Here is a 15,781-nt window from a genome sequence, read left to right on the forward strand (position 1 = left end):
AACTTGACTTTTATAGCCTTGTGAATAACTAAGAGAAATAGAGAGTAGATAAACTAAATAAGTAAAAATACTCTATCTATGAGGAAAGAAAGGATGTTTATTTAACCGTATTCTACATAATCAAATTGTTCTAACACCTAAATCTAACATCCAGCTTTGTGTAGATAAACACGCTTTACAAGGAAAACACACAGTTAAACACCTGGAGTTATGACATACTGTATAATACATATATACAAGTAAAAAAACTCAATGGGGAGACAACATCCATTGATCACCCACAACATAGATCATAATAGTCCATCCTTTTTTCTTACACAATAGAAAGCATATAAAACAACATTAAAAAAAACATACTCATCCTTATTGCTCAATTGATATTCTAGTCATGCATATCGCCTATCTAGCTTTACATAATACATAAAACAACATGTTTCTCAGAAATATCGACCAAGGGTATAATAGTAATTTTACCATCGCATACGTACAGTACATACTTATCCAAATACACCTTTCTGAAGTCCTAACATGCATTTTCTAACCACCAAAAGTAAGGAATGCTCGCATGTTAGCACGTTGTAGCAATCCCTATAAGTATTATTTGCCTAAAGTTCTTGTGGTTACTTACTTGGATGATATATGTTTGCGTGAGCTAGCTTTTTGGCATGTTAGAAGTTCCAAAATTTTTTAAATTTCTCCTGTAGGTCCTATTTCAAGCACTATCATGGTTAGTATTAATATTGAAATGAAAAATTGTTAAATAGAGGTCAAACGGGGGAAGGAGAGACTCACACAAACTTAAACGCACCGGGAAAGGCTTTTCATGTGTGATTTTACGCAAAACTATCACATGCAAAGGGTGCATATAACTTCCTCCATGATATAACCATTTAAGAATGAACTTCTCACATCCATATGATACAGTATAAATTTTCATAAGAAGTAAAAACAAGTAACATTCTAATAGTTTCTAATCTAGCAACGGGTGCAAAAGTTTCTTCATAGTCTATACCTACTCTTGACAATAACCTTGAGCTACAAGCCTAACTTTATTTGTAATGATATTCTCACTTTCATCAATTTTATTTCTAAAAACTTCTAATTATGGAAATATTAGAGGCCTTAGGGACTAATTCCCAAACTTTGTTCCTTTCAAAATTGATTAAGTTCTTCTTGCACACATAAAATCCAAAACTCATCATTTTCGGCATCCTAAGTCTTTTTGGTTTAATTTGAGAAACAAAAGCAAGATTATTAAATAAATTAATAAAAGAACGAGTTTTCACTAGTTCGAGATCATCACAATCATCCCAAGTAGCCCTTATTGCTTTTTCCTTGGATTTCTTAGATGATTTGAGGAGAGGACAATCCGTTCTTATATGACCCGGATTTTTACATTCATAGCATATTATGTCATCATTTTTCCTCTTTTCACCTTTTGACTCTTTTTGGTTGGTGAAATGTTTCTTAAATTGTTTCTTCTTTTTGATGAATTTTTTATACTTACGTGTGAAATAGGCAACATCATCTTCATCAAGGGCTTCCTCATCGTCGGAGTCAACTTCCAATGTGATGGACTTTAGGGCTATTCTTTTCTTCTTTTTGGATTCCTCTTTCATGTGCTTCTTCATTGTAATCTCATGTGATATAAACCAAAAGACATCAATCATACAATATACTTCAATGAAGATGTGAAGAAAAGGTTGTCAAAATTATCAAAAGATGTTTCAATTCATGCCACATTGAAGAAGAATGAAGTTTGATTGTTATAAATTTTGGGTGGGTTACAATTTAGAGTTATTGTATTTCATTTATGTATTTTAAGACTTTATTTACTATAGGTTACAATTACATAATGGTTAATTATGGTCATTAAGTATCAATGTTACAACTCTTGGATTGACTTTAGCAGTTTCATTTTGAGGCTATATAAAGCCATGCATGTTGTATGTGTAAGGGACTTGGAAAAATATAGTAAAAAGAAGCATTTGTGCTCTTTGGATTGACTTTAGCAGTTTCATTTTGAGGCTATATAAAGCCATGCATGTTGTATGTGTAAGGGACTTGGAAAAATATAGTAAAAAGAAGCATTTGTGCTCTTCTTTAGCCAATGGCTAAGTTTCTTTGCAATTCTATGTAGTTTAGGTTGCATGTAGAATCATTCAAGCTCGACATGATCAATCTTGCTTGTGGAGTGATTCGAATCTCATGGAAGTGTTCTTGCCTTGAGATATTTGATCAACAAGAATCATTCAAGCTAGACATGATCGATCTTGCTTGTGGAGTGATTCGAATCTCAAACAATGTTCTTGCCTTGAGATATTCGATCAACAAGGTAATCCGAATCTTACTCCCCTTGTAGTGGTTCCTTTTCTTATCATCATGTGTCATGAGAGAACCAACAAGTTCATCCAAAGAAAGATTTATAAGATCTTTTGCCTCTTGAATTGCCTCACTTTTCTTCCCAACTTTTAGGTAGAGACCTGAGAATTTACCTTACATTTTCGGAAGTGAATATACTTTTCCAAGATTTTTCAAAGCATTTAGAATATTAGTAAATCTAGTAAACATATCACCTATTGATTCATTTGCATCCCATTTAAATAGTTCATAATTATGAACTAACCTGCTAATCTTTGTTTCTTTAACTTGATTTGTTCTCTGATGAGTTACTAAGAGTTTTTCAAATTTTATATGCCAAATAACACATAGATACCCTATTAAATTCATCTTTACTTAGAGCACAATAAAGATATTGTAGCACTAGCACTAAAAGGAACACTTTATCATATCATGCTCATCAAATTTATCCCCTATTTTAAGGTCCTTAGTATTATTAACAATTTTTATTGAAGTGTAAGGGTCTTTAATAATATTTAACCATAATTGATAATCAGCCGATTGCAAACAAATTTTCGTTCTAGTTTTACAATAAATATAATTTGTTCCATCAAAATAAGGAGGCCTAGAGGTTGATTGTCGTCTATAAAAACGGTTATTAACACGTAGGTTTGTCATAAGCTCTAACAATAAAGTTTACATAAAAAATTCTATGAGAGCAACTTGTTCTCATACCAATTGTTGGATTGGTATGACAACCCTAGAGGGGTGAATAGACTTTTTAACAATAAAAGTATTTAAGCGTGATTAATTTTTTTTATTATGAAACTTTTTTAAAAATAAGTAGTAGATGATAATTAATACAATAAAATAGTTCAAGAAATAACAATAATCAATTATGGAAAATTTAGAACATAAAATAAATCACAATAAACAAGAAAAAGTTAGAAAATATAATACCGTAGTTTTATAGTGGTCCGGTCAAACTCGACCTACTCCAACTCCCCAAGTTCTCTTGAAAATTTGAACAAACCTTTATCGACTCTTTTCTCGGATCAGAGCCCAACCGCTACACCGCTCTTTTTACGAGTTCAAGAGCAAACTCAATCCTTTCCACGGCTCAGGATCAAACCAGTACAAGTATTTTAATTTTGTAAGAACACACCACGACTCTCTAAAATAGTAGATTTACAATTTGATCACTCACATGTTGGTTTTATGTCCTAAAACTCATAGTTTGTAAACAAAAACATATTCTATTTTCAATAAAGTTATTATTTATGTTGATTGCTATTGAATAAAGTGAATTTTAGGATTATTAATCTAAATCCAATAAACTAAGAACTCTCTGACTATAGTATGATTACTTGAACTATATGCAGAGACATTAGAGAGGATCAAGTTCAGGTATATAGTCAAAATGATCTATAGTACATGGATAAGGCTGAGTACCTTATCCCGGGGACACTATGGATCCGGCCCACTTTTGTATATGATTTAAACAATGTGATCACTAAATAATATGGTGCATGCAAGGTCCATGGAGCATGCACCATCATACATCATTCAATTATCTAACTATAAAAGGTCCCTCAACACATTACAAGTTTGTGTCACCAATTTATCCTTCATCAAAGTTCGATTTTGTCCTTTGAAATCCAAGTCAACCTATGTGAGCCCATTACTTCAATTTAAAGTTCAAACAAAACTATTTCTCTACATTTTACAATGACCCTCGTATTAAACTTCATGCGGACATTAGAAACTTTGCATGAGTTTGAGTCTGGGAATGTTTAGATATGTTTGTTATATGTGACTAACAATTTAAACATTTTTTTTATTTTGTTCATAAGTTTTTTTTTTTTTTTTTTTTTTTTTTTTTTTTTTTTTTTTTTTTTTTTTTTTTTTTTTTTTTTTTTTTTTTTTTATCAATTTTAATCCATTCTTACTTTTTTTTCTAAAAATGGCTAAAGCAAATAAAAATAAAAGATTAAATTCGATAAAATTAAAATTGAAATAAAGACAACACCACCAAAGATAAATACAAAATAAAATCCAATGTTAAAAGACGGTATTGTTCAAGTTTATTATAACAAGGGAAATAGGTGTGGAATACAATTATAAATCACAAAAGACTGACAAACAAAGACAAACTGAAGCTCCACCCCGATCTGCAACTTAAATACACTTAAAAAAAGAAAGGGAAAAGGGGTGAGTATAAAAATATACTCAATAAGCAACTGACTTGTAGGCTCTCATCGCTTCCTTAACATAGTAGATATCCACGAGCTTTTATCTGGACTACAGGAAGTCCGGGCTTGGTCTCTTGTGTTATCTGAGCATCTGGGGTTCCTCAAAGCTTTGAGCATGTTTCTATTCTAAGTCTTACCCCATTGGAGTCAGTAGAGGTCCTACAACCTTTCCATTTTTTTGGCCTTGAGAGCTTGATATATGCAGTGAATGATCGGTGACCTAGGATGTGGTTGGACTTCATAAAATTCTGATAAGACAATATGATGATTTCTAGTTTAAACATGATCTAAAGGAGGTTGTTGGTGCATCCCTTAGTATCATAGAGACACGTAAGCTTGGAGGATGTGATCCCCAACCAACTATTAGGCTATCCGACGTGGTCCCACCTAATAGCTCTTAAGAGTGGGTTTATAGCACAATAATTAGTGCATAATGTGAAATGACTTATTCCCTCTTGGTTTATAGCTATTAGGCTATGCATGAAATTAGTGCATAATGTGAAAACTTGGTCTCTCACAATATCATCTAATTTGTTGCAGATGACATGAGTAGCACTACCGAGATTTTTTTTTTTTTAATCGAGAGATGAAACTAAAAGTTTAGGACTTTCGAAGAACTGCATGACCAAAATATGAGTACGTTATGGATATGCCTAAAGGTAGAAGCACCAGTAGTTTAGTGACAGAATAGTACCCTGACACGATATAGACCTGAGTTTGATTCTTGATTGGTGCATCTTCAACATTAGATATGATGATATTAGCGCATAATGTGAAAACTTAAGCTTGTCACAATATCATTTAAATTTATAGATGACACGAGTAGCACTATCGAGCTATTTATTTACTTTTTTTTAAATCGAGAGGTGAAACCAAAAGTTAAGGACTCCAGAATTACTGCATCACATGGATATGTCTAAAGGTAGAAGCACCAGTGTTCTAGTTCTAGAATAGTACCTTGCCACGGTATAGACTCGAGTTAGATTCTCGGCGGGTGCATCTTGAAGATTAGCGATGATTAAATTAATGCTTAATGTGAAAACTAGGGTTTCTCACAATATCATCTAATTTATAGACGACACAAGTAGCACTATCGAGCTTTTTTTTATTTTTTATTTTAAATCGAGAGGTGAAAATCAAAGTTAAGGACTTCGGAAGAATTGCATGACCAAAATATGAGTACGTTATGGATATGCCTAAAGGTAGAAGCACTAGTGGTCTAGTGGTAGAATAGTACAGTACCCTTCCACGGTACAGACCCGTGTTTGTTTCTTGGCTGGTGCATCTTGAAGATTAACAATTATGAAATTTTTGCTTAATGTAAAAACTTGGGTTTGTCACAATATCATTTAAATTTATAGATGACACGAGTAGCACTAATTAGTTGTAGATGAATACCATTTGAAGGAAGGTGACACGAGTAGCACTATCAATCACTCCACAATTATGTGCTATAAACTCACCTTAAACCCTTGACTTAGCATGCAAATTTTAAACACAATACTTTGCAAGTAAAAGCTTAGCTCTCAACAAAGTCTTTTCAATTCTAAAATGTGGTACTAAATAACTATTTATATTATTAAAAATAAACCTTATAATAATTCTATGATCAGTTGAAAGATGGTAACTTTCATGGCCATCAATACCTTTTATATATATATATATACATACATAGTTTAGTATATTACTTTAACAATATAGTTTTATTCGTAGATTTTTATGTACAATCTATAAATAAGTAATAGGCTCAATAACCTGACAATATGTCCATAAATTTTAAATTTGAAATTTAATAGACTAATAAATTTTTGACGTATTTGATATTTTAAAAAAATTTATTTTAAATATACCATTAAATTTACACTTTATTATATGAATTAATTTCTAAAATCTTTAAACATGTCGATATCTAACAAATACATAGTTAAAAATTTAAAGACCAAATATAATGATCATGAGGAAGTGGTTGGTTTGGTAGTTGAAATTGGAACAACGGTGGGTGTCGGGTGGGAATGGGAACAGCAAGAAGACACTTTCATCCTCTCAGTATGACGTCATCCAATAGGTTAAAAAATGTATGCTAATTTTTTTTGTTTTAATTTATGCCTAAAACATCTAAATATATCATTTATTATTTAATAATAGTTTTGGTTATATTTATTTGCAATGTAAAGTTATCTACATAGTAATAAAAATGGAAGGTTATTAGTATAATCCTCTACCCATGTGATTGAGATACAAGATAATATTGGTCTAATGTATCTTATACAAGATAATAAATCTACCAATTTGGAGACTTGACCAAATAGGAATTTTGAAGATAGAATTTACTCATTTCCATATAAGGACGGTAGATGAGTAGTTTTCTTAAGTGTTGATCTTGTTACTTGAACAATGGACTCCACTCTTTCACTTAAAGGACTTAGTTTATATATTTCACGAGTAGCACTATGGAGCCTTATTTTTTAAATCGAGAGGTGAAACTAAAAGTTGAGGGCTTCAGAAGAACTGCAGGACCAAAATACGAGTACGTTTTTTATTTGCCCAAAGGTACATGCACCAGTGGTCTAGTGGTAGAATAGTACCATACCACGATACAGACCCAGTTCGATTCTCAGCTGGTGCATCTTGAAGATTACCTATGATGATATTAGTGCAAAATGTTCAAACTTTGGTTTGTTACAATCTATCATTTAAATTTATAGATTTCACGAGTATCACTTTGGAGCCTTATTTTTTAAATCGAGAGGTGAAACTAAATGTTGAGGGCTTCAGAAGAACTGCAATATTATGGATGTTCCTAAAGATAGAAGCACCAATAGTCTAGTGGTAGAATAGTACCTTGCCACCTGAGTATAGAACAGACTGTTGCATCTTGAAGATTAGCTAAGATGATAATAATGCATAATTTTCATACTTTGGTTTTTTACAATATATCATTTAAATTCATAGATTGCACGAGTAGCACTATGAAACTATTTTTTTTTTAAATCGAGAGGTGAAACTAAAAGTTAAGGGCTACGAAAGACCTACATGAAAAAAATACGAGTACGTTATGGATATGCCTAAAGGTGGATGCACCAGTTGTCTAATGGTAGAATGGTACCGTGCCACGATACAGACTCGAATTCGATTCTCGGTTGTTGCATCTTGAAGATTAGCTATGATGATATTAGTGCATAATGTTCAAACTTGGGTTTGATACAATATATCATTTAACTTTATAGATTTCACGAGTAACACTATCAAACCTTTTGTTTTTAAATCGAGAGGTGAAACTAAAAGTTGAGGTCTTCAGAAGAACTGCAGGACCAATATACGAGTACGTTTTTTATTTGCTCAAAGGTACATGCACGAGTGGTCTAGTGGTAGAATAGTACCATGCCACAATACAGACCCAGTTCGATTCTCGGCTGGTGCATCTTGAAGATTACCTATGATGATATTAGTGCATATTTTTCAAACTTTGGTTTTTCACTTTATCATTTAAAATTATAGATTTCACGAGTAGCACTATCGAGCATTTTCTTTTTAAATCGAGAGGTGAAACTAAAAGTTAAGGGCTTCGGAAGAACTGCATGACAAAAATACGAGTATATTATGGATGTTCCTAAAGGTAGAAGCACCAATAGTCTAGTGGTAGAATAGTACCCTGCCGCCACAATATAGAACAGACTGTTAGCATCTTGAAGATTAGCTAAGATGATAATAGTGCATAATTTTCATACTTTGGTTTTTTACAATATATCATTTAAATTCATAGATTTCACGAGTAGCACTATGGAACTATTTTTTTTAAAATCAAGAGGTGAAACTAAAAGTTAAGGGCTTCGGAAAACCTACATTAACAAAAGACGAGTACGTTATGGATATGCCTAAAGGTGGATGCACCAGTGGTTTAAGTGTAGAATAGTACCCTGCCACGATGCAGACTCGAATTCGATTCTCGAATGTTGCATATTGAAGATTAGCTATGATGATATTAGTGCATGATGTTCAAACTTGGGTTTGTTACAATATATCATTTTACTTTATAGATTTCACGAGTAACACTATCGAGCTTTTTGTTTTTAAATAAAGAGGTGAAACTAAAAGTTGAGGTCTTCAGAAGAACTGCAGGACCAAAATACGAGTACGTTTTTTATTTGCCCAAAGGTACATGCACTAGTGGTCAAGTTGTAGAATAGTACCATACCACGATACAAACCCAGTTCGATTCTCGACTAGTGCATCTTGAAGATTACCTATGATGATATTAGTGCAAAATGTTCAAACTTCGATTTGTTACAATCTATCATTTAAATTTATAGATTTCGAGAGTACAACTATGGAGCCTTATTTTTTAAATCGAGAGGTGAAACTAAAAGTTGAGGGCTTTAGAAGAACTGCAATACCAAAATACGAGTATACTATGGACAGGCAAAAAGGTGGATGCACCAGTGGTCTAGTGGTAGAATAGTACCTTGCCATGGTATAGACTCAAGTTCAATTCTCGGTTGGTGCATCTTTGATGATATTATTGCATACTTTTCAAACTTAGGTTTGTCACTATATCATTGAAATTTATAAATTTCCCGAGTAGCACTATCGAGCTTTTTGTTTTTAAATCGAGAGATGAAAATAAAAGTTGATGGCTTCAGAAGAACTGTAGGATCAAAATACGAGTACGTTTTTATTGGCCCAAAGGTACATGCACTAGTGGTCTAATGGTAGAATAGTACCATACCACGATACAGACCCAGTTCCATTCTCGACTGGAGCATCTTGAAGATTACCTATGATGATATTAGTGCAAAATGTTCAAACTTCGATTTGTTACAATCTATCATTTAAATTTATAGATTTCACGAGTAGCACTATGGAGCCTTCTTTTTTAAATCGAGAGGTGAAACTAAATGTTGAGGGATTAAGAAGACCTGCAATACCAAAATACGAGTACATTATGGACAAGCCTAAAGGTGGATGCACTAGTGGTCTAGTGGTAGAATAGTACTCTACCACGGTACATACCCGAGTTTGATTCTCGGTTGGTGCATCTTCAAGATATGCTATGATGATATATTATTGCATACTTTTCAAACTTGGGTTTGTCACTATATCATTTAAATTTATAAATTTCCCGAGTAGCACTATCGAGAATTTTGTTTTTAAATCGAGAGGTGAAACTAAAAGTTGAGGGCTTCAAAAGAACTGCAAGACCAAAATACGAGTACGTTTTTTATTGGCCCAAAGATACATGCACGAGTGGTCTAGTGGTAGAATAGTACCATACCACGATACAGACCCAATTCGATTCTCGACTAGTGCATCTTGAAGATTACCTATGATGATATTAGTGCAAAATGTTCAAACTTCGGTTTGTTACAATCTATCATTTAAATTTATAGATTTCACGAGTACCAGAATGGAGCCTTCATTTTTAAATCGATAGGTGAAACTAAAAGTTGAGGGCTTCAGAAGAACTGTAAGACCAAAATACGAGTACGTTTTTTATTGGCCCAAAAGTAAATGCACTAGTGGTCTAGTGGTAGAATAGTACCATACAACGATTCAGACCTAGTTCGATTCTCGACTTGTGCATCTTGAAGATTACCTATGATGATATTAGTGCAAAATGTTCAAACTTCGATTCGTTACAATCTATCTTTTAAATTTATAGATTTCACGAGTAGCACTATGGAGCCTTCTTTTTTAAATCAAGAGGTGAAACTAAAAGTTTTGAGCTTCAGAAGAACTGCAGGACCCAAATACGTGTACGTTTTCTATTGGCCCAAAGGTACATGCACTAGTGGTCTAGTGGAAGAATAGTACGATACCACGAAACAGACCCAGTTCGATTCTCGACTTGTGCATCTTTAAGATTACCTATGATGATATTAGTCCAAAATGTTCAAACTTCAGTTTGTTACAATCTATCATTTAAATTTATAGATTTCACGCGTAGCACTATGGAGCCTTTTTTTTAAATCGAGAGGTGAAACTAAAAGTTGAGGGCTTCAGAAGACCTGCAGTTCCAAAATACAAGTATGTTTTGTATTGGCCCAAAGGTACATGCACTAGTTGTCTAGTGGTAGAATAGTACCATACCACGATACAGTCCAAGTTCGATTCTCGACTGGTGCATCTTGAAGAATACCTATGATGATATTAGCGCAAAATGTTCAAACTTCGGTTTGTTACAATCTATCATTTACATTTATAGATTTCACGAGTAGACCTATGGAGCTTTCATTTTTCAATGGAGAGGTGAAACTAAAAGTTGAGGGCTTCAGAAGAACTGCAGTACCAAATTACGAGTAAATTATGGACAGACCTAATGTTGGATGCACCAGTGAACTAGTGGTAGAATAGTACCCTGCCACGGTACAGACCCGAGTTCGTTTCTCGGCTGGTGCATCTTGAAGAGATGCTATGATGATATTATTGCATACTTTTCGAATTTCTTGGGTTTGTCACTATATCATTTAAATTTATAAATTTCCCGAGTAGCACTATCGAGCTTTTTTTTTTTATATCGAGAGTTGAAACTAAAAGTTGAGGGCTTCAGAAGAGCTGTAGGACCAAAATACGAGTACGTTTTTTATTGGCCCAAAGGTACATGCGCTAGTGGTCAAGTGGTAGAATAGTATCATACCACGATACAGTCCCAGTTCGATTCTCGACTAGTGCATCTTGAAGATTACCTATGATGATATTAGTGCAAAATGTTCAAACTTCGGTTTGTTACAATCTATCATTTACATTTATAGATTTCACGCGTAGCACTATGGAGCCTTCTTTTTGAAATCGAGAGGTGAAACTAAAACTTGAGGGCTTCAGAAGAACTACAGTTCCAAAATACGAGTATGTTTTTTATTGGCCCAAAGGTACATGCACTAGTGGTCTAGTGGTAGAATAGTACCATACCACGATACAGTCCAAGTTCGATTCTCGACTGGTGCATCTTGTAGAATACCTATGATGATATTAGTGCAAAATGTTCAAACTTCGGTTTGTTACAATTTATCATTTACATTTATAGATTTCACGAGTAGACCTATGGAGCTTTCATTTTTCAATCGAGAGGTGAAACTAAAAGTTGAGGGCTTCAGAAGAACTGTAGTACCAAATTACGAGTAAATTATGGACAGACTTAAAGTTGGATGCACCAGTGGTTTAGTGGTAGAATAGTACTTTGCCACGGTACAGACCCGAGTTCGAGATGCTATGATGATATTATTGCATACTTTTTGAATTTCTTGGGTTTGTCACTATATCATTTAAATTTATAAATTTCCCGAGTAGCACTATCGAGCTTTTTTTTTTTCTTATATCGAGAGTTGAAACTAAAAGTTGAGAGCTTCAGAATAGCTGCAGGACAAAAATACGAGTACATTTTTTATTGGCCCAAAGTACATGCGCTAGTGGTCTAGTGGTAGAATAGTACCATACCACGATACAGTCCCAGTTCGATTCTCGACTGGTGCATCTTGAAGATTACCTATGATGATATTAGTGCAAAATGTTCAAACTTCGGTTTGTTACAATCTATCATTTAAATTTATAGATTTCACGCGTAGCACTATGGAGCCTTTTTTTTAAATCGAGAGGTGAAACTAAAAGTTGAGGGCTTCAGAAGAACTGCAGTTCCAAAATACGAGTATGTTTTGTATTGGCCCAAAGGTACATGCACTAGTTGTCTAGTGGTAGAATAGTACCATACCACGATACAGTCCAAGTTCGATTCTCGACTGGTGCATCTTGAAGAATACCTATGATGATATTAGCGCAAAATGTTCAAACTTCGGTTTGTTACAATCTATCATTTACATTTATAGATTTCACGAGTAGACCTATGGAGCTTTCATTTTTCAATCGAGAGGTGAAACTAAAAGTTGAAGGCTTCAGAAGAACTGCAGTACCAAATTACATGTAAATTATGGACAGATCTAATGTTGGATGCACCAGTGGTTTAGTGGTAGAATAGTACCCTGCCACAGTACAGTCCCGAGTTCGATTCTTGGCTGTTGCATCTTGAAGAGATGCTATGATGACATTATTGCATACTTTTCGAATTTCTTGGTTTTGTCACTATATTATTTAAATTTATAAATTTCCCGAGTAGCACTATCGAGCTTTTTTTTTTTATATCGAGAGTTGAAACTAAAAGTTGAGGGCTTCAAAAGAGTTGCAGGACAAAAATACGAGTACGTTTTTTATTGGCCCAAAGGTACATGCGCTAGTGGTCTAGTGGTAGAATAGTACCATACCACGATACAGTCCCAGTTCGATTCTCGACTGGTGCATCTTGAAGATTACCTATGATGATATTAGTGCAAAATGTTCAAACTTCAGTTTGTTACAATCTATCATTTAAATTTATAGATTTCACGCGTAGCACTATGTAGCTTTCTTTTTTTAATCGAGAGGTGAAATTAAAAGTTGAAAGCTTCAGAAGAACTGCGTACAAAATTACGTGTAAATTATGGACAGACATAATGTTGGATGCACTAGTGGTCTAGTGGTAGAATAGTACCATACCACGATATAGTTCTAGTTCGATTCTCGACTAGTGCATCTTGAAGATTACCTATGATGATATTAGTGCAAAATGTTCAAATTTCGGTTTGTTACAAACTATCATTGAAATTTATAGATTTCACACGTAGCACTATGGAGCCTTTTTTTTAAGTCGAGAGGTGAAACTAAAAGTTGAGGGCTTCAGAAGAACTGCAGTTCCAAAATACGAGTATGTTTTGTATTGCCCCAAAGGTACATGCACTAGTGGTCTAGTGGTAGAATAGTACCATACCACGATACAGTCCAAGTTCGATTCTCGACTGGTGCATCTTGAAGAATACCTATGATGATATTAGCGCAAAATGTTCAAACATCGGTTTGTTACAATCTATCATTTACATTTATAGATTTCACGAGTAGACCTATGGAGCTTTCATTTTTCAATCGAGAGGTGAAACTAAAAGTTGAGGGCTTCAGAAGAACTGCAGTACCAAATTACGAGTAAATTATGGACAGACCTAACGTTGGATGCACCAGTGGTCTAGTTGTAGAATAGTACCCTGCCATGATACAGTCCTAAGTTCGATTCTCGGCTGGTGCATCTTGAAGAGATGCTATGATGATATTATTGCATACTTTTCGAATTTCTTGGGTTTGTCACTATATTATTTAAATTTATAAATTTCCCGAGTAGCACTATCGAGCTTTTTTTTTTTATATCGAGAGTTGAAACTAAAAGTTGAGGGCTTCAAAAGAGTTGCAGGACAAAAATACGAGTACGTTTTTTATTGGCCCAAAGATACATGCGCTAGTGGTCTAGTGGTTGAATAGTACCATACCACGATACAGTCCCAGTTTGATTTTCAACTGGTGCATCTTGAAGATTACCTATGATGATATTAGTGCAAAATGTTCAAACTTCGGTTTGTTACAATCTATCATTTACATTTATAGATTTCACGAGTAGACCTATGGAGCTTTCATTTTTCAATGGAGAGGTGAAACTAAAAGTTGAGGGCTTCAGAAGAACTGCAGTACCAAATTACGAGTAAATTATGGACAGACCTAACGTTGGATGCACCAGTGAACTAGTGGTAGAATAGTACCCTGCCACGGTACAGTCCCGAGTTTGATTCTCGGCTGGTGCATCTTGAAGAGATGCTATGATGATATTATTGCATACTTTTCGAATTTCTTGGGTTTGTCACTATATTATTTAAATTGATAAATTTCCCGAGTAGCACTATCGAGCTTTTTTTTTTTTTATATCGAGAGTTGAAACTAAAAGTTGAGGGCTTCAAAAGAGTTGCAGGACCAAAATACGAGTACGTTTTTTATTGGCCCAAAGGTACATGCGCTAGTGGTCTAGTGGTAGAATAGTACCATACCACGATACAGTCCCAGTTCGATTCTCGACTGGTGCATCTTGAAGATTACCTATGATGATATTAGTGCAAAATGTTCAAACTTCGGTTTGTTACAATCTATCATTTAAATTTATAGATTTCACGCGTAGCACTATGGAGCCTTTTTTTTAAATCGAGAGGTGAAACTAAAAGTTGAGGGCTTCAGAAGAACTGCAGTTCCAAAATACAAGTATGATTTGTATTGGCCCAAAGGTACATGCACTAGTGGTCTAGTGGTAGAATAGTACCATACCACGATACAGTCCCAGTTTGATTCTTGACTGGTGCATCTTGAAGATTACTTATGATGATATTAGTGCAAAATGTACAAACTTCGGTTTGTTACAATCTATCATTTAAATTTATAGATTTCACGCGTAGCACTATGGAGACTTCTTTTTTTAATCGAGAGGTGAAACTAAAAGTTGAGGGCTTCAGAAGAACTACAGTTCCAAAATACGAGTATGTTTTGTATTGGCCCAAAGGTACATGCACTAGTGGTCTAGTGGTAGAATAGTACCATACCACGATACAGTCCCAGTTTGATTCTCGACTGGTGCATCTTGAAGATTACTTATGATGATATTAGTGCAAAATGTACAAACTTCGGTTTGTTACAATNAGTCCCAGTTCGATTCTCGACTGGTGCATCTTGAAGATTACCTATGATGATATTAGTGCAAAATGTTCAAACTTCGGTTTGTTACAATCTATCATTTAAATTTATAGATTTCACGCGTAGCACTATGGAGACTTCTTTTTTTAATCGAGAGGTGAAACTAAAAGTTGAGGGCTTCAGAAGAACTACAGTTCCAAAATACGAGTATGTTTTGTATTGGCCCAAAGGTACATGCACTAGTGGTCTAGTGGTAGAATAGTACCATACCACGATACAGTCCCAGTTCGATTCTCGACTGGTGCATCTTGAAGATTACCTATGATGATATTAGTGCAAAATGTTCAAACTTCGGTTTGTTACAATCTATCATTTACATTTATAGATTTCACGAGTAGCACTATGGAGCCTTCTTTTTGAAATCGAGAGGTGAAACTAAAACTTGAGGGCTTCAGAAGAACTACAGTTCCAAAATACGAGTATGTTTTGTATTGGCCCAAAGGTACATGCACTAGTGGTCTAGTGGTAGAATAGTACCATACCACGATACAGTCCAAGTTCGATTCTCGACTGGTGCATCTTGAAGAGTACCTATGATGATATTAGCGCAAAATGTTCAAACTTCGGTTTGTTACAATCTATCATTTACATTTATAGATTTCACGAGT

At 34.3% G+C, this 15,781-nt stretch overlaps 1 non-coding gene across 1 annotated transcript; it reads left to right on the plus strand.

Annotated features, from left to right (window-relative positions):
* The first annotated feature begins 12,532 nt into the window (after positions 1 to 12,532).
* TRNAG-GCC lies at positions 12,533 to 12,603 on the plus strand. The gene has a single exon. It is a non-coding gene; the product is annotated as a tRNA-Gly (tRNA).
* Positions 12,604 to 15,781: the final 3,178 nt, after the last annotated feature.

Source organism: Cucurbita maxima, unplaced genomic scaffold, assembly GCF_002738345.1.
Source record: "Cucurbita maxima cultivar Rimu unplaced genomic scaffold, Cmax_1.0 Cma_Scf00070, whole genome shotgun sequence".
Lineage (NCBI taxonomy): Eukaryota > Viridiplantae > Streptophyta > Magnoliopsida > Cucurbitales > Cucurbitaceae > Cucurbita > Cucurbita maxima.